Source organism: Rattus rattus, chromosome 14, assembly GCF_011064425.1.
Source record: "Rattus rattus isolate New Zealand chromosome 14, Rrattus_CSIRO_v1, whole genome shotgun sequence".
In the NCBI taxonomy this organism is placed as follows: Eukaryota; Metazoa; Chordata; class Mammalia; order Rodentia; family Muridae; genus Rattus; species Rattus rattus.
In genome coordinates this window covers 17049050-17076064 of record NC_046167.1, presented here as the reverse complement: position 1 = coordinate 17076064, position 27015 = coordinate 17049050, and the positions used below count along the sequence as shown (strand labels likewise).

Here is a 27015-nt window from a genome sequence, read left to right as displayed (position 1 = left end):
AGCTGCTGCAGTTGTTCCTTCCCACATCTGCCCAAGACTATCACAGGATCCATTTAAACAGTTCCTAGCATGCACCTATGGATGACTCGATGTACATGTCAACAGTGGTCCCTAGCAATCTCATTGGCACTGTTAACTGGTAAGTCATTTTATCTTTGAATGGTACCTGGGAAAGTCCTAATAACTCCTATAGTAGCTGTCACTGCCTTCAAATTGGTGAAGTCCTATTTAATGAAGTGAGACTGTAGGTCTTTACCCAAATATATGCTTGGTTCCTGTATCCCTTCTTTTTTGAGATAGGGTCTCAGCCTATAGCCCAGGATAGTCTGGAATTCACTATGTAGCTAAGGCTATCCTCAAACTCCTGGCAATCATCCTCTAGCTTCAATCTCCCAAATGCTGGGGTTACTTGCACGAAACACCATGCTTGACTGTTTTGAGACATGGTCTTGCTATGTGGTCCAGGCTGGTCTCATACTTACAACCCTCTTGTGTTAGCCTCCCAAGTTCTGGGCTTATAAGAGGGTGTCACCACACACTGGATGACTAGGTATTTCTTGAATTTCAGAACCAGACTTAGAATAAAAGTTTGATATAGAAAAACAAAGAGTTGTTGACAATTTCTCCATGAGACAAACCAAGATCTAAGTTATATACTTACCTATATAATTTGGGAAATTAAAAAATTATATGTGTGTATACATGTCCATATATGTATGTAGGCGCATATGCATGTGTGTGTGTGCATTTGTACACGTATATGAAGGGTAGAGGTTGACATTGGTTGTCTTTCTTATTTGCTCTCTAATTTATTTATTTGGTTTTTGGTTTAACTTTTTGAAACAGGTCTCTCCTTGAACCTGGAGGTCACCAAGTAGGCTAGACTGGCTGGACAGACCCATGCGTGGGTTCTCCTGCTTCTCCTTCCCTATGGCTAACATTATAGGCATGTGCAGCATATCAGGCTTGCAGGAGATCTAAACTCAGCTCAAATTTGCTCATCCATCAAGCAATCCATTGAGCTATCTCCCCAAGCCCTTAGTTTGGGGCATAAACATCCAGATGCTTTAATATTGTGAGAACTGAATTTTCTCAACTTATCACTTTTTTTCTTGTCCTTTGTTGACAGATCACCTGCTTTCTAATTTCAATCTAGAAATTTTTCTTCCTGCTGGACCCAGCCTTTCTAAAACAGCACAGTGGGTCAGTGGGAGGAAATGGACTTAAACAGCCCTGTGGAGACCAGGGTCTACATTCACGGATTACTCAAGAACTTTTAAAAGTTCTGCTTTTTTTCTTGAACAGAAAGTGCAACATCTGACAATGGTTGACTGATAAGATTCACAAAATAGGACTTAGGCATACTTTTCTGGGAGGGCAAATGACAAAAGAGGCTTTGACTCATGCATGAGTGTTAGAAAGGAGTTTGGGCAGCAAAGAAAGAGATTACCACTGGCTAAGAGTCCACCAATTAAGAAGGGCTGGAGAGATGGCTCAGTGATTAAAAGCTCTGACAGAACTCTTCCAGCCATCTGTAATGGGGTCTGATGCCCTCTTCTGGTGTGACTGAAGACAGCTACAGTGTACTCATATACATTAAATAATTTTTTTTTAAAGAGTCCGGAGAAGACACACCTCATTCTTGACCAAGAGTTTGTGATGAGAAGAGCAGATGGAAAGACAGGGAGAGCTTTTAGTTCTCGTTCTAACTCCAATGACAGCTGTGTCTTCTCCCCACTGGCTAACCTCAGTCTTACTTGATTGGCTTGGTCTTAAAGAATTGGCACACAGAAAATGAAGGAGAAAGGGGACAGGGGTCACTCCTCCAGGCCATCAGGTACTGGAATGCAGCTGAAGGCCTTTGTGTAAACAAAGATTTTATCAGGAGAGAGGATTAAAACATTTGCATAACTGTCTTACAAGATGGGCAAGATAAAAGGATTTAAATTCCTTGCTGCTGATATAAGTTTTATAGTATTTGATGGATTCCTCCTTAATATTTCTTACAGTGAGAAATCTACGTATGTCAAGATTCTTTTTTGAATTAGCTTTTTATTGAGTCTTTGTGAGTTTCATATCACGCACCCCAGTCCTGCTCCTCACCCTGTTCCCTCATATCTGCTCTTTGCCTTTGCAACCTCTCTTCCACAAAACACACACACACACACACACACACACACACACACACACACACACACACACACACACACATACACACACATGGACACACACACACACACACACACACACACACATGCACAAATATACACATGCACACACATGGACACACACATGGACACACACATACACATACACACACATACACATGCACACATACACATACACATGCACACACATGGACACACATACACATGCACACACATACATACACATACACATGCACATACACATGCACACACATGGACACACACATGAACACACACATACACACACATACACACACACATACACACACACACACTCACACACACACAAATAACAACAACAAAATATAGAAAACATCCAGTCCTGGGAGTTGTAGTATGTCACTGTGTCCCACAGTGTATCCTTCTGTCCACACATCTTCACTTGAGAATATTCATTGCAATGAGTCATTAAACTTAGACTGAGGGATTTCTGTCTTTCCTTTCTTCTCCACTATCCTTTCTTTCTTAGGTAAGGGAAGAGAGGTTGAGAAGAAAAAGGGGAATATAGAAATATTATAAGAAATTAGACAAATAGAGGGAGATCATTGAAGATCATCTACAGTTAAGATCTGTTCTTAAACCAAAAAAAATTTATAGCCATAATCTTGCATTGATAGAGATCTTTATATTTTGATGCGAAATTGAGGTTATATTTTGTTACATTGATACAGAATTTTGTATATTGATACAAGTTTAAGGTTTTTATTGGTATAAATCTTTGTATATTGATACAAAATTTAAGATTTCATTTTCTTACAACATAATACATGTATGTTTCAATCCTTAGATAGCCATTGTCTATGCAACTCATTTAGATATACAAGGTGTAGTCCCAGACCTTTAATAGCCACCATTACAAACTATTTAGAATGGTTAAATAAGACAGGTCAATAGTCAGTCAAACTCATAGTCAGGTTGCATATTAGTCTGGACTGTGACATAAATATACATCCTGGGTTGTACAGGTGACAGGTAGCTGGAGGTGGGCAATGTTTGCCTATTCAGATATGCTAAGAATAGTCTTTAAAAGCATCAGAGATCCACAGAATATGGCACTTAAAGTTATTCCATTATCAAAAGGTCTTTTGACCATGAGACAGGTCTGCACCTGACAGCACCCCCGTTCTACTTCAAAGAAGATGAGCATCAATAACCTCCACGTGGAGATGCTTCAACTGTGGCAAGCCAGCTGGGCAAGAAATGCCCTAACTTCATCTGCAGACAATGCTGTCCAAAAAGGACAAATGGACACAGGAGAGTCAACCGCTAAGCTCTGCCAAGATAGAGCTAGTCCTTCACAATTCTGCTTCACTTAAGGTCTGTCAGACGTTCTGGGCCAGAAGGCCGAAGATAGACGCTCCAACATTATAAGAATGTTGTGGACTGTCTAGGCAGTCAGTTGTCTCTGTCATTTTTTTTTTTTTTTTAACTTTTGGAAGCTGCGTTTCTATGCTTCCTGAATTCTCAAGTAATATTTACTCCTCAGGTCTCTGATGGGGTTGAATATTAGATAGTTATAGTTTCACAGTTAAACTTAAGTGGTTAGCATTTAAGAAGATATTCTAGGGGCTGGAGAGATGGCTCAGTGGTTAAGAGCACTGATTGATCTTCCAGAGGTTCCGAGTTCAGTTCCCAGCAACCACATGGTGGCTCATAACCATTAGTAATGGGATCCGATGCCCTCTTCTGGTGTGCGCCCTCTTCTGGTGTATCTGAAGACAGCTATAGTGTACTCATATAAATAAAATAAATAAATCTTTAAAAAAAAGAAGAAGATGCTCTAGGTTTGAAAAGAAGTTTTTAGGATGGTAAACAAGTTAAAATAGAAAATGGTTTAGATACAGAATTGTAAACTCATTAAGATAGTATAGATCCTCAAGTAACTTACCTGTGTTACAAAATACAAATAGACTGGACTTTGAATGTAATTCATACCTAGTAATTTTCATAATTGTTTCCTAATAGTTTATACTATATATTGTTTGCTACTATAAGAAAAAGAGCCTTTTTACTTAGACAAAAATGGGGAAATGTAGTGGGTTGGTCTGATGCTGCTTGTATGCTAATGCTTAAGCTGGTTCCTCAAGATGTGGTTGCCTGACGAGCAGATCCTCATGTACTCAAATGACGCCATGTGAACTTTCTCAATAAACTTATCAATAAAAGGCTAGGGCCTGTGATTGGGCAGTGGAGGGAGAAAGGAGGGACTGGAGGTTCTAGAGGGGGTTGCAGGTAGAGGAAGAGAGAGGAGGAAGACAGAAGAGGAAGTGGCAATGGACTAGAACTGCATGGCCAGGAGAAAGAGCAAGTAACAAGAATTTCAGTGATGGTGGATGCTCCTTCAGGCCCTGTCTCCAATCTGAAAGAGTTCAGCACCACACAACTCCACTCAAGCCCTTTTGCTGTTTTCAAAAGATAAACTCAAATTGTCTGTATGTAAACCCACGAGACTAATCCCCATAATTATCATATACTTTCTTTTGTTTATGTTCTCTGAAGAACACATCCTGATCTTACTCTGTGGCCCAAATGGGCTTCAAAGGGTTTGACTCTGAAACCACAGATGCCTCCAGTTTGTGGTATTCCTCCTGCCTCAGCCTCTCAAGCGCTGGTCAGAGGCGCTGGTCATCACATGTGGCTTGCTTTCACTTACACTTTTGTTTATTGCTTCATTTTCTTAGTTTTTTCTTGTTTTCTTCCATTTATTTTTATTTCATCTGTATTTGCTACTTTTTTACTTATGAAGCATAACTTTCCATACTCAAGTAAAAATAAGCCCAAGGATTGGGTGTCTTTTGTATGGGTTTATTAGGGTCATAAATTCCAACGACAGATATCTTTTGCTTCTGTGACGTCATCAATTATTGTATCCTCACCGGGACTTCTCCCCTTTATCTTATTGTTAACCCCCTGTGTCGAGGAGATCCTGCAGCTTTGGAATTGTAGGACTGGCCCTTTCATGGTCCCAAACATTCCCAGACCATATAGAATTGGGGGTGGGCCAATTCAGAGGCCTGGATCTGAGCCTGAGTAGTAGCTGAACTGGATAGCCCACTGACTCTAACTCTGCTCTGGCTAGGCCACCCAGGGCCACCATAGGCAGGTGATAGGGTGAGCTCTCCTGCTCCCATGCCTTCAGGACCAGCTCCACTGTGCTTCCCAATCAAGATGTGGGCCCGCTCTCTTAAGTGCTGCACCCTGTGATGGACTGGGCCACCTCTCCCACTCAATCGCTTTCAGGGCTGGCTCACCCATGCCACTTTTCTGAGTGCTACAGCCAGTGAGAGGGAGAAAACCAGCTCTCCTATTCTCATGACTGCACTGTCACCCACCAGGGCCAGCTCTACTGTGCTGCCCAGATGAAATGCAAGGCCTGCTTTCTGGAGAGCAGCTAGTAAGGGGTGGAGCCAGTTCACCCATTCTTATTACTCTGGGCCAGCTCTCTGCAGACTGCTGCGGATGGTGAGGGGCATAGGGAGAGGAGGACAGCATCCCCAGACCCCCACCCCTTACCACAGATAAATGTCAGACCAGATATCTGATTCTCTCACCCTTGAGGCAGCTCACCTGCTCCTCCTTGACCAGGGCCAACATTACTATGTTGCCCAGAAGAAATCCAGGGCTAGCTCTCCTGAGTGCTGCAGTTAGTGAGGACCAGGGCCAGCTCACCCACACTCATGACCTGGGGGTCAGCTCTCCAAACTGTCTCAGATTGTTTGAAGGGCAAGGAGGTGGAGGGCATCTCGTTCCACCCAGACCTCTTCATGGCAGAAGGGTAGCAGGGCCAACTCTCCCTCACTCTGTCCTCAGGGTTGGCTCAACCATGCCTCTTAGTCCAGGGCCAGTACTACTGTGCTGCCCAGGAAAGTACAGGGCCCATTCTCCCAGTGCTGCAGCCCATGAAGTTGGAGGGCAGGGAAGGTGGGAACAGGGGTGTGTGGCTTCACCACTGCCTTCATGCCATTCCATGGCAAATGAAGGGGTCAGATCTCCCATACTCACACCTTTGGGGCCCTCTCACCGACATCCCTGCCACCAGAGCCAGCTCCACAGTGCTTCCTAGGCAAGGCACAGGGCCTGTTCTCCCAAGTGCTGCTGTTGGTGAGAGGTGGGACCAGCTCTCCAGAGCACCTTATCCAGGGAGGTGCAAGACCAGTTATGCAGAGCCTCTGGACAGCCACATGGTCTCCAGTGTCTGTGTAAATGAGGGACATCCCATGTTTTCCAATGGCAATATGAACCAGGGATGTCGGCACCAACCCCTGGGCTGGGTAGTCATGGGATATCAACATTCTGAAGACTATCTAAGTTGAGTAACAGACATTCTTAAGACTAGCTAGGTTTAACAGATCTAATGAGCTCTATGAGGAAAGGTTTGGGGGCAAGAGTTCCTGGAAAACGATGCCTTGGAGTGATTCAATCTTGCCAGGAGAAGACGAGGCAATGGTCAAGACTGAAATAGAGCCCAGGCATTCTGGACTTTCCTTTCTCAAACACCAACTCCCTGTCTTGAGCAAGCTTCATGACTGCTCTGATAAGACATAATTATTTCTCTTTGCTTCTAGGTGTATATTCCATCACCCTCGACATAGAGAAAAGCTCTGTTTGGTTACTTGTGTATTGCTGTGTGTACCAACTTAATGTCTTCATAGGGCAACAAACTAACCAACACAAATATTAATAATAATGACATTTGCAATTGCTTAGTATCCCCATTCCCTGTTCATTTTGAGAGTCAAGTCCCCTGAAGATATCCAACTCTAAATGAGGATACGAACATTTTGTAGAGCCTGAATTGTCAAATGCTTCAGCCTGCCAACTCTTCTCTCTTATATTTAAATGCACAGTTTTTAAGATTTCTAAATTATTATCATCCTTGTGTAATATTTATAGAGAGTTGCAGAAAAAGAAAACATATATCCCTAATTAACAGCTAATTTGTTTTATTTTGTGTAGACTACAACTGCTATCTAATTCTAATTCCTTGTTGGTTTTGTCTCTGAAGAAACATAGATGGAGCCTACTCTCACAAGCAACCCCACTGGACAAGCAGGCCAGGGAAGCAGGGGGGCTGGTTACCTTTAGATCTTCTCTTACTCTCCTCTCCTCCAAATCCAATCCCCTAATCTCAAGCCCAGCTCTGAAGCTGACCACCTTCTTCTGCTTCTCTCTTCCCCCGCCTCCTTCTCCAGCAGATCACACAGATCTTCTCCTACAGGTTTCCTCACTTCAGCCCCCCATCTCAGCTGCCAACCCCCACAGGCATTCCCTGGGAATGCACAGCCATTCTAGTCAGCAAAGTAAGTAGACAAACTCTTTATTCTTCCTCTTCTCCAAGTCTGATCCCCTAGTATCATCCCTACCTCTTTAGCTGACCACCTGCTAAGGTCTCGCATCCCTCTCTGCCCCCCTTCTCAGGGGAACAAGGAGGTCCTGTTTTTACACACTTCTTCCCTCCTTCCTGTGGACCATCTCAGAGCACCGCCCTTCCAGCTCATCTCCATTTTAAAGTGTAAATTCCCAACACCTAGAAACACATTCTGCCCGGAATGCCCAGTGCCCACCCCTGGCAAAAATCTCAGAAGCAACCGCTACAGGTAACCCACAGCCACTACACTTTCCTAAGAACCAGAGAGGACAAGAGAAACCAAGGACAGGAACATCCACCCAATAAAAACAAGATTAGACACAAGCACCTAGAATTACAATCTTCCCAATTCCAGACGCCTGGACTCCAGTGTAAAGACACAATCGAAAAGAGTCAGAACAGTATGTCCCCACAAGAGTCTATCAACCCAATACATAGGCACTGGGGAATGTAATACAGCTGAGCTCAAGAAAAGGACTTTACAATAGTCTTTATGACTATGTTAGAAGTCCTTAAGGAGAAAAATTCTTTAAAAACCCATTAAAGGAATTTTAAAAGCATAAATAAATAGTGGGATGAAAAGAAAAAAGAAAGGTTGAAGACATAAACTGGAAATAGAATCAAGAAAGAAAACCAAAACTGAGAGAAAACTGAAAATAAAAAATTAGAAACTCAAACAGAAACCTCAGAGACAAGCCTCACCAACAGAATGCAAGAGACAGACGAGAGAAACCCAGGCATTGAAGACAAGATAGAAAGCATAGGTAGCTTGATAAAAAAAGAAAGAGAGAAAAAAGATATCCAGACACATCCAGTAAATTTGAGACACCATGAAGAGACAAATCATGAATAATAGAAATAGAAGAAGGGGACAAAACCCAGGTCAAAGGCAAAGAAAATATTTTTAACAAAATCATAGAAGAAAATTTCCCTAATCTAAAAAAGGAGATGCCTTTCAAGATATAAGGAACATGCAGAACACCAAATAGACTAGACCAGAAAGGAAATTCCCCATAGCACATAATAATCACAAGCCTAAATGTATATAACAAAGAAAGAATATTAAAAGCTGCAAAGGAAAAAGACCACCTATAGTGGGAGACTTATTAGAATAATACCTGACTTTTCAATGGATACACTAAAAGCCAGAAGGACCTAAGAAGATGTTCTACAGACTGTAAGAGACTGCAGATGTCAGCCTAGGCTATACTCAGCAAAACTCTCAATCACAAGAGATGGAGAAAGAAGACAGTCCATATCAGAGTCAAATTAAACAGTATCTACTTACGAGTATAGAATTATAGAAAGGTACTTTTAGGAAAACTTTAACCTGAAGAAACTAACCACGCCCAAGAAAACACAAGAAATAAGTAATATTAGACCAGCAAATCAAGAAAATAATGAGAAACAATAAAAACTGCTTATTGATAAATTTAGACAATTATGGTCTCAATTCCCTAAGGAAAAAACACTAATAGAGTAGATGCGAAAATTGGACCTATTCTTCTGATGTGTTCAAGAAAAACACCTTAACATTAAGGATAGACAGCATCTCAGAGTAAAGGATAGACAATGGTATTTAAAGCAAACAGACTTAAGACAGAGGCAGGACTAGCCACTTCAATATCAGACAAAATTAGACAAAAATGAATCAGAAGAGTCAGGGAAGGATACTTCATGTTCATCAAAGTAAAAATCCAACAAAAGGATTCAACAATTCTTAACATCTACGCACCAAACACAGGACATCCAAGTGTTTAAAAGAGAGATTATTGCAGCTTAAGCCACATCTTGACCCTCACACAGTGAGAGTGGGTAACTTCAATACTCCACTCTCGCCTAGAGACAGAGAAAGCTAACATACTATAATCCAAATGGCCCTAACAGATATTTACAGAACATTTCACCCAAACACGATGGACTATACCTTCTACTCAGAACCTTATGGAACTTTCCCCCCAAACTGACCACACACTTGGCCAAAAAGTAAGTCTCAACAGATATAAGAAAATTGATATACCACCCTGCATCCTATCTGACCACCATATATTAAAGTTGTATATCAACAAGAGATATAAGGAAGTTCATAAACTTATGAAAACCGAGTAACTCTCTATTGAATGAAAAAAAAAAGGATCAAAGCAAATTAAGAAATGTAAAAGTTCTTAGATTTGAATGAAAATGAGAATACAACTTACCCAAACTGATGAGGACACAAGAGAGGCAAGTTCATAGCACTGATTGCCTATATTAAAAAATTGGAGGGCTGGAGAGATGGCTCAGCGGTTAAGAGCACCCGACTGCTCTTCCAGAGGTCATGAGTTCAATTCCCAGCAACCACATGGTGGCTCACAACCATCTGTAAAGAGATCGGATGCCCTCTTCTGGTGTATCTGAAGACAGCTACAGTGTACTTATATATAATAAATGAATAAATAAAAAAAATTAAAAAAAATTGGAGATACCTCATATTAATAACTTAATAGCACATCTAAAAGCTCTAGACCAAAAAGAAGAAACAATATGCAAAAGGAGTAGATGGGAGGAGATAATGAAACTTAGGGCTGAAGTCAATAAATTAGAAACAACAACAAAAACAATACAAAGAATCAATGAAATAGAGAGTTGGTTCATTGAGAGAATTAATAAGATTGACAAACCTGTGTCCAAATTAACTAAAAGTCAGAGAAATCCAAATTCATAGAATTAGCGGTGAAAAGAGGGACAATAACAAAAGACATGAAGGAAATTTCGAGAATCATAAGGACATACTTTAAAGCCCTACACTCCACTAAATTGGAAAATACAAAAGAAATGGATAATTTTCTCAATAATACCACCTACCAATGTTAAATCAAGAGCAGATAAGCAATTTAAACACACCTACAATCCCTAGTGAAATGGAAACAATAATTAAAATTCTAGCAGTCAAAACATCCCAGGTTTTAGCACAGAATTTTACCAGAATTTCAAAGACCCCAATACTCCTTAAAGTATCGCCCAAACTAGAAAGAGAAGGAACATTGCTCCATTCATTTTATGAGGCTACAGTTACCCTGATACCTAAGCCACAGAAAGACCCAACAAAGAAAGAGAATTGCAGTTCGATTTCCTTTAAGTTCATTAATGAAAAAATTCTCAAAAAATTTTTTGCAAACCAAGTCCATGAATGCATTTGAAAATCCATCTACTATGATCAAATAGACTTTATCCTAGTTTATCTATATATATGTAAATTGATAAATATAATATTCCATATTAACAGAATAAAAGATAAAATCATATGATCGTCTCGTAAGATTAAGGAAAGGCCTTTGAAAAAAATCCAACACCTCATTATGATAAAAAGACATACTGATAAAAGATAAAGATTAGGGGTAAAAAAACATAGTGCAACACAATAAAGGAAATTTACAGCAAGCCCATAGCCAATATCAGCTTAAATGGAGAAAAAACCCTCAAAGCATTTCCACTAAAACCGGAACAAGACAAGGCTCTCCACTTTATTCATAGTTACTCAATAGAGTACTTGAAGTTTTAGCTAGAGCAATAAGACGACAGGATACCAATAAGGTATAAATAAGAAGGGGAGAAGTCAAAGTATTTTTATTTGGGGGAGATGTAACAGGATGCCTAAGTGACCCTAAATATTTCATCAGGAAACTTTCAGCTTTGTAGCAGAACAAAAAAATTAACTCACAGAAATTAAGAGCCCTCCTACATACAGACGAGAAATGGACTGAGGAAGAAATCAAGGTAAAAACACCTTTCCCAACAGCCTCAAATAATATTAAATATTGTAGAGTAGCTCCAGCCAGGGAAGTGACATTGAAGAAAGAAACTGAAGAAGCTATCAGAAGATGGAAAGAGCTCCCATGTTCATGAACTAGTAGGATTAATAGAGCAAAAATGGCCACTCTACCAAAAGCAGTCTACAGAGTCAATGCAATCTCCATCAAAATTCCACAGACTCCTTCAGAGATCTTGAAAGGACAACTTTCAACTTCATGTGGAAACACACACACACACACACACACACACACACACACACACACACACACACACACACACACACACACACACACACACACACACACACACACATACACACACACATACACACACACACACACACACACACACACACACACACACACACACACACATACACACACACACACACACACACACACACACACACACACACACACACACACACACACACACACACACACAACAAACCAAACCAAACAAACAATCAGGTTAACTAAAACAATGGTGAATAATACAAGAACTGCGGAAGGGGTTACCATCCCCCATCTAAAGCTGTACAACTGATCTATCTATAGTAATAAAAACAACCTGGTGTTGGCATAACAATAAAGTCAACTGGTGAAATCAAATTGAAGACCCAGACTTAAATCCATACACATATGGACATCTAATCTTTTAAAATTAAAAAAACAAACCCAGAGACATAAACAGCTGCATGTAGAAGAACACACATAGATAACATCTGGATCAAAGACCTCAACGTAAAACCAGACACACCGAACCTCATAGACGAGGAAAATAGCCTTAAACTCAATGGCGTGGAATAAAAATTTTCTGAATGGAACACCATTAGCACAGGCACTAAGATCAACACTTAGTAAATGGGACCTCACGAGACCGAGACGCTTCTGCATGGCCAAGGACACTGTCAACTGGATAGAGCAGCAGCCTACAGGACGGGAAAGAAAAATGTACCAACTGTGTATATGATAGAGGGCTAATATCCAAAATATGTAAAGAACTAAAAAACCCTGGATATCAAGAAAACAACCCAATTAAGATATAGGATATAGAGCTAATCTTTCTCTCTTTCTTTCTTTCTTTCTTTCTTTCTTTCTTTCTTTCTTTCTTTCTTTCTTTCTTTCTTTTTGGAGAGAATTCTCAAACGGGTGGATACTCAAATGGGTGAGACAATCTTGAAGAAATGGTCAGCATCCTTAGTCATCGGGGAAATGCAAACCCAAACTACTTTTGATATTTTATCTTGCACCCGTCAGAATGGTCAAAATCAATTTAAAACCTGACAGCTCAGGCTGGGGAGGATGTGGAGTGAGGGGACACACACCCATAGATGGTGGGAGTGCAACCTTGTACAGGCACTATAAAATTCAGTGTGGCAGTCACTCAGGAGAGTGGGAATCAATCTACCTCAAGATCCTGTTATACCGCTCTTGGGCATTGTCTTAGTCAGGGTTTCTATTCCTGCACAAAACATCATGACCAAGAAGCAAATTGGGGAGGAAAAGGTTTATTTAGCTTACATTTCCACATTGCTGTTCATCATCAAAGGAAGTCAGGACAGAAACTCATGCAGGGCAGGAACTTGAAGGCAGGAGCCGTAGGGGTGCTGCTTACTGGCTTGCTTCCCCTGGCTTGCTCGGCTTGCTTTCTTATAGAACCCAGGACCACCAGCCCAGGAACGGCACCACCCACAATGTGATAGGCCCTCCCCCCTTAGTCACTAATTGAGAAAATGCCTTACAGCTGGATCTCATGAGGGTGTTTCCTGAAGGGAGGCCCTTTCTCTGTGATAACTCCAGCTTGTGTCAAGTTGACACACAGAACCAGCCAGTACAGGCATCTACCCAAAAGGAGGCTTTATCCTACCACAAAGACACTTATTCAACTATATTCACTGCTGCTATAATAACCAGACTATAATAACCAGAACTTGGAAACAACCTAGATATCCCTCAATAGATGAATGAATAAACTGTGATTATTTACACAAAGGAATTTTACTCAGCCTTTAAAAAAATGAGACCATGAAATTTATAGGTAAATAAATGGAACTAGAAGAGAAAATCATCCTGTGTGAGATAACCCCAACCCAGAAACACAAGTATGGCATGGGTTCACTTGTATGTGAATATTAGTTGTTAAGTCATTGTTAAGTAAGCTATACAGTTCATATAATCATGTAGTTATTAAAGTGCACAATAAAGGACTAGTGGGGAGGTTTGGAACTCCCCAGATAGGGAAAATAGAATAAATAGTTATGGATGGATGAGGGGAAAGGAACTGGAAAGGGAGGATCAAATGGGGAGGAGGAGGCAAGAGGGGGACAAGGGAGGGAGTATAAGGAGGTAAGGACAATCTGAGGGGTTCTATAGAAACCTGGTTCAAGGGAAGCTTCAGAAAATGAAGGCAACCATAATGAAATCATCAAATAAGGGGAGAGAGCGCCACAACAGAACATCTCTTATCACCAAATGAAGCTTTCTGTATGACAAACAGTTTACATCTAATGGAGCTCTTGGCCGAAGGGGTCCAATGGCAACCCCAAAAACTATCGGATGCTCTCCATAAACTGGTGGTACAGTCCTGTTGCTGACGATAACACCTATATAACTCATTGAACACGGAGAGGTTGAGTTTGTGCCTACCTAGAGCCTTTAACCTTACTGCCTAATGTTCATAGTACTAGGAGTTATTCTGCACCCTGCCTGAAGAGAAAGGTAAACACCAGCCCAGCTACAAACCCCTCAATCTACAACGATGACCTGCGTACAAGATACATTGGCGCAACAGCTGTACTCTGTGGGAGTAACCAATCATCTTCAGTTTGACTTCAGGCCATTCCACGAGATAAAACCCCAACCCCATGCTGCTCACGTGTCTAAGAACCTGAGGGTAGATAGGCCATGGAGCTAGGGGGAAACCAAATACTACTCACTGTTTGCTAAAGAAACATAGCACTAAAATGGTGACTCTTCCTAACATCCCGCTCTATACTCTATATAGTGCCTCAGCCATTTCCACAGAAGCTCTTACAGCAGATGGGAACAAACACAGAGACCCGCAGCCGGACATTAAGTAGCGAGTGGCGACTCTGGAGCACTCACCTTCCTATGGGAGGTCTCCATCGAATTCTTCTTCTCAGTGCTCAGGGAACTCTGTAGAAGAGGAGATGGAAAGAGTATAAGAGCCGGAGGGATTGGAGGTCACCAAGGAAGCGTGGCTTTCTAAATACAGCCCAACCAATGCACATATGAAGTGACAACACACTGTGGCAGGGTGCAGAGGGACGGCATGGGTCTCCGTCACGTGGTGTCCTAGAGATGAGGGAAGTGGATGCACACCCCCAACCCCACTCCTGATCCTGAAGCTATCTCCGAGAGAGAGAGAGAGAGAGAGAGAGAGAGAGAGAGAGAGAGAGAGAGAGAGAGAGAGAGAGAGAGTCTCACTGGGGAAACAAAGCACTCTTAAGGTAGGCCCCGTGCTCAGCAGTAGATGGCTAACCCAAAATGAACTGAACGATCTCCTTTGGAGACTTTCTGTCTCCTAATGTCGTGCCAGATCTGTCCTTTGTGTACACCTTACGGTTTCTGGTTTCGTGTTCCTACAGGATTCGTGTGCATGCAAATCTGTGTGTCTCTGCATCGGTATGTGTTTCTTGTGCCTTTTCTTCGTCTCTTCTCTCCCATTTGTTTGTTTTGCCCTACTCGAATCTGTTTGTTTCCATTTTATCTTACTGTTTCTTTATTTATTCTATTATTATTCTTGAGATGCCTCTCCGTTTTCTGAGGAAAGACACAGAGGGTGTGCAACCAGATGGGAAGGGGTGGGAAGTGAGGCAGAATTCAGAAGGGCGGGGACTGGAAATCAAATGTTTTGTGTAAGAAAAATCTATTTACAATAAAAGAAAAGAAAAAAGAAGGTAAACAGAAACACAGGTGGGGTGAATTTGTGTGTACTGTGTGAGACACGCACTACCTGGCCATGACTTGCTTTCCTACTCTGATTTTATTTCCATGCAAATTCCTATTCTTTGTGAGAGAGCATTTGTGTGTTTGTGTGTGTGTGCCCTGTGCCTGTACTGCTGTGTGTGTGTGTGTGTGTGTGTGTGTGTGTGTGTGAATACATGCCTGGTTTTTCATAACTTCTAGCCAACTAAACTCATGTCCTTAACCCGCACGGCAGTCTACCCATTGAGCCATCTCCCCTTTTATTTTAAAATCTGTTATCAGCTGGGTAGTATTGAGAAAGGTCTTTCCATATTCATTACATCTATGGAATTTCTTTCCTGCAAGACTTTTCTGATATCCGCTGACTTCTGGCAAAGAGTATTCCACCTTCAATATTTTTATGATTTTTTTTTCTTTTCGAGGCGAGCTTCCCCATGGGTAGTAAAGGATGATTTATGGCAGAAACTCTCACCCACACTTTATATTCATACAGTTTGTCACTTGCAAGAGAAGCTTGGTGGCTGGTGAGGTGTGTCTTCCACAAAAGGGGTCTCCACTGTTATTCCATTCATAGAGTTTCTTCTAAGTGTCGTTGCTCTGGTGGGCAGCAATTCTGCCTTAGGGCATAAGGCGTACTTCAGACATACATAGGGTTTCCACCTTGCGTTCATCCTCTGATGCACTGTAAGATCTGATTTTCTACTAATGGTTGTCTCACATTCAAGAAATTCACAAAATTTCCCCCCGGGACATGATTCTTGATATTTAGTGACATTAGACATTTGATATACATTTTTCTTCACTTTAGGCCAGCGAGTGTAAGCGTGTCACAGGATCCCCGCATTTCTTAGGCTTACTGGTCTGAATTCTTCTGTGGGTAATAGAATATCCTGGTGATTTTTGTCTTCTTGTTGGAAGTGTTCCCTTTCTCCTGTGTTCACAACCCTGATGAACAGTTTCAATTTTTGGAAGGCTGAAGGGAAAGCTCAGGACATCTTGGGTATACTTACCAAGATGGCAAGGCATAGAAACGAACTCTAGTTTTCATGGCAAGACTTTAGCTGACCTATAAGGTCTCAGGCAGTGAGAAAACAATAAAGGCGCATCCTTGAATTCCATAATTAGGAGCCAGTGGAGGCTGAGGGCTCACATTTTTCTGTGGCTCTGAGAGAAAGGTTTCTTATTTTAATGAAGGATGTTTTTGTTTCTATTTCTGTTACATCAGGGACGGCTGTGATATTTAAACAAGCTTCTAGACTCTTTTGTTTTAAACATTTGAAGATAAATGGCCAGGAAGCAAGGCAGCCTACTTTTCATAGTCATGATCATTATTAGTCATCTTTATTTTTAATTTTGGACCTGTGATTAGGAGTTATTAGGGGGCCGTGGAGGTTTGAATGAGAGATGTCTCCCACGAGCTCGTAGACTTGAACACCTGCTTTCCAGTTGTGGGTGCTATTTGGGGCTGCCAGGAAAACGTTAGGAGGCAGAGTCTTGCTAAAGGGAAGTGAGACTCCGAGTATCAGCTTTAAGGAATCAGAGAAAGGACAGAGTTTGAAGGGGCTCGAGACCCCAAATGAACAACAATGCCAACCAACCAGAGCTTCCAGGGACTAAGCCACTACCCAAAGACTGACCCTGGGCTCCAGTTGCATAGGTAGCAGAGAATAGCCTAGTAAGAGCACCAGGGGAAGGGGAAGCCCTTGGTCCTGCCAAGACTGAACCCCCAGGGAATGGGATTGCTGGGGGAGGGCAGTAATGGGGGGAGGATGAGGAGGGGAACACCCATATAGAAGGGGAGGGGAGGGGTTAGGGGGATGTTTGCCTGGAAACCGGGAAAGGTAATAACAATTGAAATGTAAATAAGAAATACCCAATTTCATAAAGATGGAGAAAAAAAAAAAAAGAATTAAAGCCTGGGAGGGAGGTAGAGAGATGACTCAGAGGATAAGAGCACTTACACTCTTGCAGAGATCCTGTGTTCAAATCCCAGCAACCAGGTGATAGCTCACAGCCATCTGTAATGGGATCTGATGCCCTCTTCTGGTGTGTCTGAAGACAGCTACAGTGTATTCTTTTAAAAAAAAAAGAGTTTGAGCCTCAGGCCTCTTCCTGCCTGCCTCCTCCCCCACCCTCTGCTGTCTTTTCAGTCTTCAGTGTAGAGAAAAATGGTGTCTGCCTGTTTCCTGTCTCTCTCCTGCTTCCTGTCTCTCCTACTGTTATTGATTTGATTCCTCTGGACTCATAACCTTTCTTCCTGACGTTGCTTTTGGTCATGATACTTTATCACAACAGCAGAAAGGTAACTAATACAGCCAGATCTCGGCTTTGGATTTTTCCTAGCTCTGAAACCGTTCGTAAGTGAGGATAGTGAGGATAAGGGCTGGAGAGATGGCTCAGCGGTTAAGAGTACTGACTGCTCTTCCAGAGGACCTGAGTTCAATTCCCAGCAACCACATGGTGGCTCACAACCATCTGTAATCAGATCTAGTGCCCTCTTCTGGCCTGCAGGCAGAAAGCTGTATGATGTATACATAATAAATAAATAAATATTAAAAAAAAATAAATGAGGATAATAGGTACACTCATCCCACAACACTGTTCAGAGAATGGAAACCTTGACACATTCCTTATAATAGATAATTTGTGAAAAATAAAAATCTGTCTCGTCTGCTCCTTTGTGGTATCTAGTCGTTCTATTTCGTCTTATCAAATTGGTTGGGGAAGGTTTGGTGAAACAATGTTGAAGAGTTAGTTATAGCAAGCTAATACCTCGTTCTTTAAAAATTAGAATTGTAGCCTGGGTCTTGAGTCCTGGCTACTTACATGGAGTCTGAGGCAGGAGGATCACCAGTTCAAGTCCTACCTGGGACAAACTAGTGGAATTTGCATCCTAAAGTCCAAAAGGGTTATATCATTGGTCAAGCACGCATAAGACCTTTCATTTCCCACTGCTACAAAATTAAAATAAATTATGATGGGAATTTGGATCCTCTGGGAGAGAAGCCAGTGTGCTTAACTACGGGCTCATCTTTCAGGTTATTTCACTTTCAAGTATCATAGGAAGGGTTCCTTTTTATTCCTACTTTACTGAATGTGGTAGTTAATTTTGATTGTTAACTTGGTGAGTCTTAGAATAATCATGGGAACATAACTCTGAGTATATCTCCAGAGAGATTCAGGAGAGGAGAGAAGACGCATCCTGAATGTGGATGGTGCCATCTCCATAGGCTGGAGTCCTGGACTGAATCAAAAGCAGAAAGGGACTGAGCCCCAGCGTTCACCTTTCTCTGCTTCCTGACTCACATGACCAGCTGCCTCAGGCTCTCATGGCCGTGCCTTCTCCACCATTATGTTCTACGCACTCAAACTGAGTTTGAGCCAAAATAAACTTTCTTCCTTACACAAGTTTCTCTTGTCAGGATTTGTCTCTCCAGTGAGGACACTGGCTATGTTTGTCATGAGTACGTCTAAGTTTTATCAAATGCTTTTCCAGTATCAAGAGAGGATCACGACACACTTCTCTCTTAATTTAAAGCAACATATTGTCCCATGGTGGCCTTACTAGGATAATATCCTTTTAATAGCCCAGTAGACACAGTCAGATGATAGATTGTTTAAGATCTTTAGTGTATAAATGATAAATTAATCATGCCCAGGATAGGCCGTCAGTAGCTATAGGAACTGTAATTCATTACTACAGAAGGAGTTTATTGGCTGGGAGGCACACTAAAAGGTTGGCAACTTTTCATTCTTAAAATGTGTTAGGTCCCCACACCCAATCCAAGAACTCTGCTGCCTGTAGCAGGTAATTTAACAGTGGTGTGCACAACAAAGGGGTTTTTCACCTTGGGGGGCTGTGTGGTGCCCCCCCAGAGTAGACTGGGAGGTTGCATAGTCCTAAGAGCATGGGTGGCTTGGGGTTTCTGGTCTTTAGGTAATCAAGTCCCTGCATCCTTTTCCGCACCTGCTTCCAGATGAAAGAAATCAGCTAGACTTCACTATTGGTCTAATTCTGAGAAAAAATAAAACTAAATCCAAGGCCAAGATTGTTCCAATCGTTGGTATATGTGAGTCTCCTTGTTGACAAACTTTTCCTTCAGTATGAGATGAAGTCATTCAGAGTGCTGATCATCTGAAAATAAAACTCAATGTTCTGTGTGTGTGTGTGTATGTGTGTCTGTGTGTGTGTCTGTGTGTGTGTGTGTGTGTGTGTGTTTGTCCATATTGAAAGACAGAGAAGGAGGTCCATATTGTTTGTTTTTTTTAAAGATACTCTCCACCTTAAATTTTGAGACCAGGTCTCTCACTGAGCCTAAAATCCATTGATTAGGCTAAGCTGGCTGGCCAGCAGGTTCATGAGATCCACATCTTTTCCTCCCCAGTCCTTGGGTTAAATAGTCTTTACATGGATACTGAAGATCAGAAATCAAGTTCTTGGCCTTGTGTAGCAATCACTTTTCTGCCTGCGACAACTTACCAGACCATGATCCTATTTTTAGAGGACGATTTGTATTAATATGTAATCTGCACATACCTAAAATGTGACATTGTTAATTTCCAATTAGTACCAGCATGCATGAATTGCTATGTATTATATTTCTGCTAATTTATAATATTTTTATTTTCAAAAAAGTGTAACTAACTCACTCCATGTAATAAAACTGGAAGTTTGACGAAGCAAACTGACAAAGTAAGTGTGAACTGTGAGTCAGAAATTTTGCTATGCTCTGAGGATATAAAGATTGAAGTTCAAGCCGGAGGAAGGGAAATTCTAGAGACTGGATCTTATTGTCCTTGTTCGTCTCTGTGGACTTTCCGTAGCTTGACAGGATAGGGAGGCTATAAATATTGACCAGTAAACGAAGGGAGACTTGCCAACAGTTAACTACAATATCTTTTATGAGTAGCAGGGCTGAATCATGGAGACTAGCTATCCCTACAGAAGGAAGAAAAATAGTTCCCTTAGGTTGCGTGGAGGTGACAAGGGTACAGGCAGTGGGAACTCGTTTGGGACTTGGAATCTCAGCAGAGTTAACTCTTCTAAGGGATGAGTCAGGTTGCAAGGCACGGTATCCAGGAGGCAAGGAAGGAAAAAAGGAGGAAGAAGAATATAACAGAAAGAAGGCGTGCTAAACTAGCCTATGCTAGCAAAAGGGGAAAGAGAAAAGAGGGCGGAGAAATGGAGTCTCTAGAAATCTAGGGAAAGTCAATTTCCTGCTCTTCTCTATGCGAAGACTATATAAAAAAGGAGGTTGGGACTCTGTCCTGGGAAACTATTGGGTTTATGGAGCAAGAAATAGCTACAGGAGAGGAGCTAGAACACAGGCCTTACTTTTGTAACTAGCAGCACGTCCTAGCCTTTTGTACTCCGCCCCTCCAAAAAGAGGTGGGATTCAATGCTTGTAGTTAGAGGATTTTGAGCGCTCTCAGTGGACTTCTAGTTTATCTGCCGTCTTTGTAAATTAACCATATACACTATCGCTGTGTTTTCCATAAGAATATAAAAGGCAGAAACTTGGTTGAGTTGGTTATCTGGCTACAGAAATATTTAGCTGAGTGAGCTTTAAAAAGCTAGTCTTTGGATTCCATTGATTTCCCAAGAGACCCTTTCAACATCTATTTAAATCACTAATTGTTGTTGAAAGGAAGAGGAAAGAGGAAGGAGAGGGAGAAGAAGGAAAATGAATTTCCTCTAGATCATGCTGGTCATGCACGAATCAGCCAAGTATTTCCATACTGTAACGAGCCCTGTCTCTAAGAATTAGTCCTGTGGAGTATTATTTTAATTCAGTGAAAAACAGCGAAACTTCGTGTTCATCGGTAGGGGAAAACAATGAATGGAACATCCAGGGGTCCTGAAAAAAAGGTAACCATTCAAGCTTTGGAACGAGTTTGCTCACCAGGCCAGCTAAGCTGTATAAAATGTGTCAAGTCATCATTCTGACATTCATCCTCACACCACAATTTCTTATTGTCATCCCTCTGTAATGTAGGGGAGCCAGGAATGTGTTTTTGAAAGTTGTGTATGAGAAAGGAGATATATTTGGACTCAAAAGACAGTAATGAAAAAGAAAGCAGACAGATAAGCAAGAGGAGTCATGGCCCGTCATGTTCTCCAAGCAATTTTTCGATCAACAGTGATTGTGTGGGCAAAACTCTTGGTCTTAACCAGAACATGGATTTTCATAGCAGATATCTTTTGTCCTGACTGCTTTAGTCATGTTCATAGGCCCATTGAGAATCCGAGCTGTCTCCCATTCGTGCTAAAAGGATGCAGAGGGCCAAAATGCTTGCAGTTGAGTCCAAATACCCTGCTCTCGCCTTGGACTTCCTATTCCCTTCATCTAAATGCATCAACTCCATAACCAGCATGTCTGGGCAGCACTAGACTCTTCCCCTTCTTCTTCGGCAAACACAGCCTGCCATTTTCTAGATGAGAAACAGGAGAAAATCCCACTGCAGTAAACGGTTTCAGGACTCTGGTCCCTGTTTAATCTAATCACGGCAGATAAAGTAGATTACGTGGCTGGAACACTACTGAATAAACACGCTTATTCAGGAGTAACTAACCATCAGACAGTATTATGCAATGTGAAGTAACGGCTTGGCTTCATCGGTTTCCATGGAAACCACAGCGAAGCGTGAAAGAGTTAAAAATACTGCTCTTTTTTTCCCCTCCCTTCTTCCTTCCCCTGTGCATTTAATAGATTGTTTATACTCGCATGATGTTTGCGGTAGCTTAAAAAAACACTACTGCACTCATTAAAGAGTTATCTCATTCTTAGTGGTTAAAAATATTGGGACTATCTTCATAACGAAACACAGGCTGGCATTGCTTTTCTGAGTTATTTGGGGAAAGAAACGGATGCCTGGATCCATGGAGGCCACTTGCATTTGCATGCGTCGTTGCTTATTCAAAGCTTAGGTGCTCTTCCGTGCAAGGTTCATGTGCCACGGATGTAGCCTTTCTCCCTTCCCCAAAACAAAGACAGCGGCGATGCTAAAAGAAAAAGAAAAAGTCAGAGAGTTACAGGCAAATGCTTGAGCCCGGCCTGAAGAAGCTTCCTGTGGAAAGCAGAGATTATTACCGGAGCGGGGCGGGGGACAGGAGGCTGGGGTTTTGTCTTCTGCAGGGCCCTGCCTGGCTTGCTAGCCTCTGGGATGCTCTAGCTGTCAAAATTGCAGGAAGGAGTGGAGGGTACCGCGACCACCGGGGTCCATCTCTGATTTGTTGTTTAGATGTTTACTTCACTTTTATCCCCTGGGATAGATAAGGAATTAGGTCAAACATGCCCACTCTTCTGAATTGCAAGTCACATCTTAAGACGTCCTCAAGGAATCCGGTTATTTTTTAAAATCTCTGTTTGATGGCTAATCCCCCTCTCCCCAGATGGCCGTAAGAAATCCAGAGCTGAACGCCAGAAATGTATTGTTTTCTCCCTACTTTTTTTTTTAAACCTCCCGGTAACTTCTGTGTGTTTTTATTTCCCCTGAGGGCTGGCTTTTTAATCAGATAGTCCGTGGAGGTCTTTTCTCATAGGAAGGTGTTCATGTATTTTGAATTTCTACTTCTTCATTCGCCGGCAGTGAATCTTTGATTCCTACCTTCAAGACCAATAGTGGGGAAAGCATTATCATTCTAGGCTTAGGACAAGCTTACTGTATCCCTTAAAGGGAAATTAAATACGATTTAAGCATCTTAGAACCAACCGTCTCTTAATTGGCCCGCACATATTGTTATTCTCAAATGTGTGTAAAGCCTTCTCCTTTTGACTCTACTCTCCAGGAAGGCTTCTCCAGTGAATGAATGGGGAGACACATTTTTTGAGGTTGTGGTACAATTCCAGGGGGAAGGGAAGCTGCCACTGTCTCCCTCCCTAGAGCTTAAACTCACCACAGAGCAAGGGCTTAGAGTTGCCCTCTGAAGTCAGACAGATTTAATAATGCAGGAAGAAAAGCCAATGCAAATAGAAGCTTTGACCCACTGTATGGGAAGGGTTGACCCATTAGCTCTGGAGTAAACCCCCTGGTCTTCAGTACACTCTATGTTAGCTTTGTCCCCAATTCCTCATCTTTCTTATACAAATGAAGGAGTGTTTAAAAACAAAAAACAAAAAACAAAACAGTCTTCTGTACACCAAACCCTTTCATCCATCCTTCAAGTAACACTTCAAGACAAGTGTTACCAGCCATATTTTATCAGGCAGAAATGGGGAGGGGGACACATTAATACTTTGCAAAATGATCTCTGTGGAAGTTGGTTTTGTGTGCAGGCCAACACATCTCTAAATATCAGTTTAGTAGCTCAGGAAGGTTTTAAGGCTCCCAACTCTAAGGAGAACATCTAGAGAAAGTTCTGGAATAATTTTGGAAAAGGCTTGCCAATGAGGTGTCCTGATAAGAAATGTCTTCAGCCTGGATCCTTGGACTTTGACCCCACCAATTGGATACTTTAGTTATGACTATAGTTTCACAGCCAATCTATATACCACATTTATTCTTAAGATGACCCAAATCAAAGGTGTTAAAGCATAATATTCATTTATTGGTGTGAAAACTCATATAGCTATTTCCCACTTGAAGAATTAGCCTTTGAAGGAATGTACTAGTCTGGGGATATTTCTATTCTGAAATGTGGATATCTGAGTCCTCCAGTCTGCACTCTGATGTGTTCTCTGGTACACAACTAGAGTGAAATAATTTTATCTGTCCAGCTACTTATTTTTAGCATGTCATAGGAAAACATTTTGTTCTATGGTAGTTTTTGAACAATGGGGTCACTTGCCAAGATGTTGTCTTGTTAAAACTTTGCCAGGAGACTCAGACACATCAGGGAATGAGGACGTATCTACTAATTAAGGTACTAGAGTTTTGATTTTGGTCAGCTTCTCAGAATTCTATGGCAACTTCCATTGGCTTAGCTTCCATTGGCTGAGCGTCTTGCCTATCTTGAGTGCAAGAGCATAATGACATACACATAATAAGAAATAGCGTGTGGAAATGACCAGTACAGAATGAGCTCAGGTGAATGCTCTCAGAGTAATAAGACCAGGGACAATTTACCTACAAACCCTGACTAACCTGTCTTAGCCATTCATGACTTTAATTACACTGTGGGGCTAAGCTGAAACTCGGTTACCTTCCTAGTGAGTTAGTTGTTTTTGTTTGTTCTCTCTCCTACAATGAAAAGAAAATGGGGTTAAGCTATGGTAATAGGTTAGTTATGACTGGTTTATGCTTTAAGCAAGCTTAATTTTGAGTATTTCCTAAAATGAACAGCTGCCTACATGGTGTACAAAAGAAGGCCCATTATCATTTATTTGTAACTAAAAAGCAAGACACACACACACACACACACACACACACACACACACACACACACACACATATATATATCTCCTTACTGTGGTCAACTTTCATTGTATTGTATCGCCCTGAATATGTAGTTTGTCTTGTTCGGGGGACATTTGAAGTTCTTCAGTTTCTGCCTTGACTTAGACAAAATCTTAAAAATGATACCTTTCCATTGACACATACCAGAAAGAAACAACTTAAAAAGAGGAAAGACATTCAATTCATAGTTTCAGAGGGTTCAGTCTATGGACAACTGGCCCCATTGATTTTAAGCCATGGAGAATAATAGGTAAGGTAGAAGAAGCTACTGGGCTCATAGAGCCAGGAAAAAGGAGGAATGACATAAAAGAAAGCAGGCCCATTATACATGTTTCAAAGGCGTGACCCAGCACGCCAATTTTTTTTCTAGCTAGGTTCCACCTTCCACAGTCTTTCAAGCTCCTAATTATCTACTCATATTTTGAATCCATCAATGAACTTAAAATATTAATGATGTCATAGATTTCCTACTAAGATCTACCCTGGACAATGCCCAATGCTTTACTAACCACTTAGATATTGTTCAAGTTGAAAGTCAAGATAACCTTGATGTGCCTCTGGCACTTGAGCAATATTAAGTATATCCCCACACTGAGACGACAACTAGCGGTCTCATGAACACTGATTCTGTTTTATTGCATTGATCTAGGCCACAGACCGTTAGTCCAATACAGCCATGTGCTTGATCTTGGTAAGGGGAAGCTTCGTTGGGACACAGCTACTTCCACATTATTTACAACTACCGTGTGCTACAACCAAATGTTTATTATGTGACCAAATGTTTATGACCTATCACCTTTAATAGACATTTTTTATTGTTCTTGACCCAGGAAAGCTGACTTCCAAATTGACGTGGAAGCTTTGACTGATCGTGGCTTCGTGACTACAAAGTAAATATCACACAAACTATCCTGGTTTATGCTTCAGCAGCCCTAACAAAGGTAAAAGTCCATCTTTTACAATGTTTTGAAGAGAATAAGTACAGAACCATGTCTAATTGAGTACAGGGAAGAAACCTGTGGCCCTTCTGTCAATCTTGGGAAATCCACTCTGTAGCACCCAGCATTCTAGGATCACCAGGAGAACATCAATACCCCGATACATTTGAGTTTATGGATCCAAAGCAATGAGGGACGTGGTACCCTAACTAATGGGCGTCTCAAAAAGCAAGGAAAATTCAGCAGTACCCTAGCACTCTGGAGAAGGATAGAATTAGGTAAGATCTGGATAAAGCAGTGCCTTGAAATATTCACAGCCAAGTGGAGTTTTATAATGGGGTCAATATCTGGTCTGGACTGAATATAGACTCAAGGTCTTGTTTCCATAGGAACAGCCAATTATATGTAGGAGAACCTATAACCCTAAACTCTGCAGCTGAGCTCTATGGGGAAGCTTATTTGTGTCAAAAAGTGGCCAATGCTTCCAGGCAAAGGTGTAGACTTTATTCTTTAACAGTGGTGTCAAATACAAAAGGTTCAGGGAGCCCTTCATTCTAGTGAGTCTCCGTGTCTGACCTGGAGGGAAATGCAGGGAGTGAGTCTGGAAGCATGTGCTTTGAGCTCTCACTCTGCCTTTTGTCACTGAGTACTTGTGGGGGTGTCCCCCAAGACGCAGAGTCCGGGATGAATTGAAAGCAAGAAGTGTTCCATTTTACAGGATCAGACAACTCCCTCTTCCCTCTTCAAATCCTTTAATGCCTCTATGTTCACTTGGCAGGGGAAGAAGTTTACCACAGTGACTAACTGTTGCTAGTTAAGCCTCTGAGAGGCTCACTAGACACATTAGAGTCACGTTACGCCCAAGGAGAAATACTGGCCTTGGGAGCCTTTGCAGTTAGCTTTATCGGTGTCCATTTTTCTGGTCTGTTGACTGGCTAGGCCACATTTTCCTTCCCTTGGTCCGAGTTACTTTTAACCTTTGCAACAGAATGTGATGGTGGTAAGACTGGACTGTGGAAACAGTAGACCATGATTAATGGAGAACGGAATTCAAAGCAGAGAGTAAACTTGAAGCTTAGTTCAATGTCTGGTAAATTCTCTCAACTTGATAAAAATGCATTGAATAAGTGGATTGGAGGGCTCTGAATAACTGAAGAATTTCAAGCACAAAAGAAAATTGCAATGTCTCTAGTGTTATTGGACTCTCACATAGGAATTTCACGATCCTCACTTTACCACTTAACTAGGGACGTGCGGTGAAATTCTAATGACAAACCATCAGAAAGGGCTATCTCTGAGTTCCTTGTTTTCATGTGTGTTTTGTCTTTTGCTTTTTATAAAGAAAGAGGGAGGAGTATCACAGA

General features: G+C 41.6%; 1 non-coding gene across 1 annotated transcript; it reads left to right on the top strand.

Annotated features, from left to right (window-relative positions):
• The first annotated feature begins 19088 nt into the window (after positions 1 to 19088).
• LOC116884141 lies at positions 19089 to 19217 on the top strand. Its single transcript, XR_004385859.1, has one exon. It is a non-coding gene; the product is annotated as a small nucleolar RNA SNORA68 (small nucleolar RNA).
• Positions 19218 to 27015: the final 7798 nt, after the last annotated feature.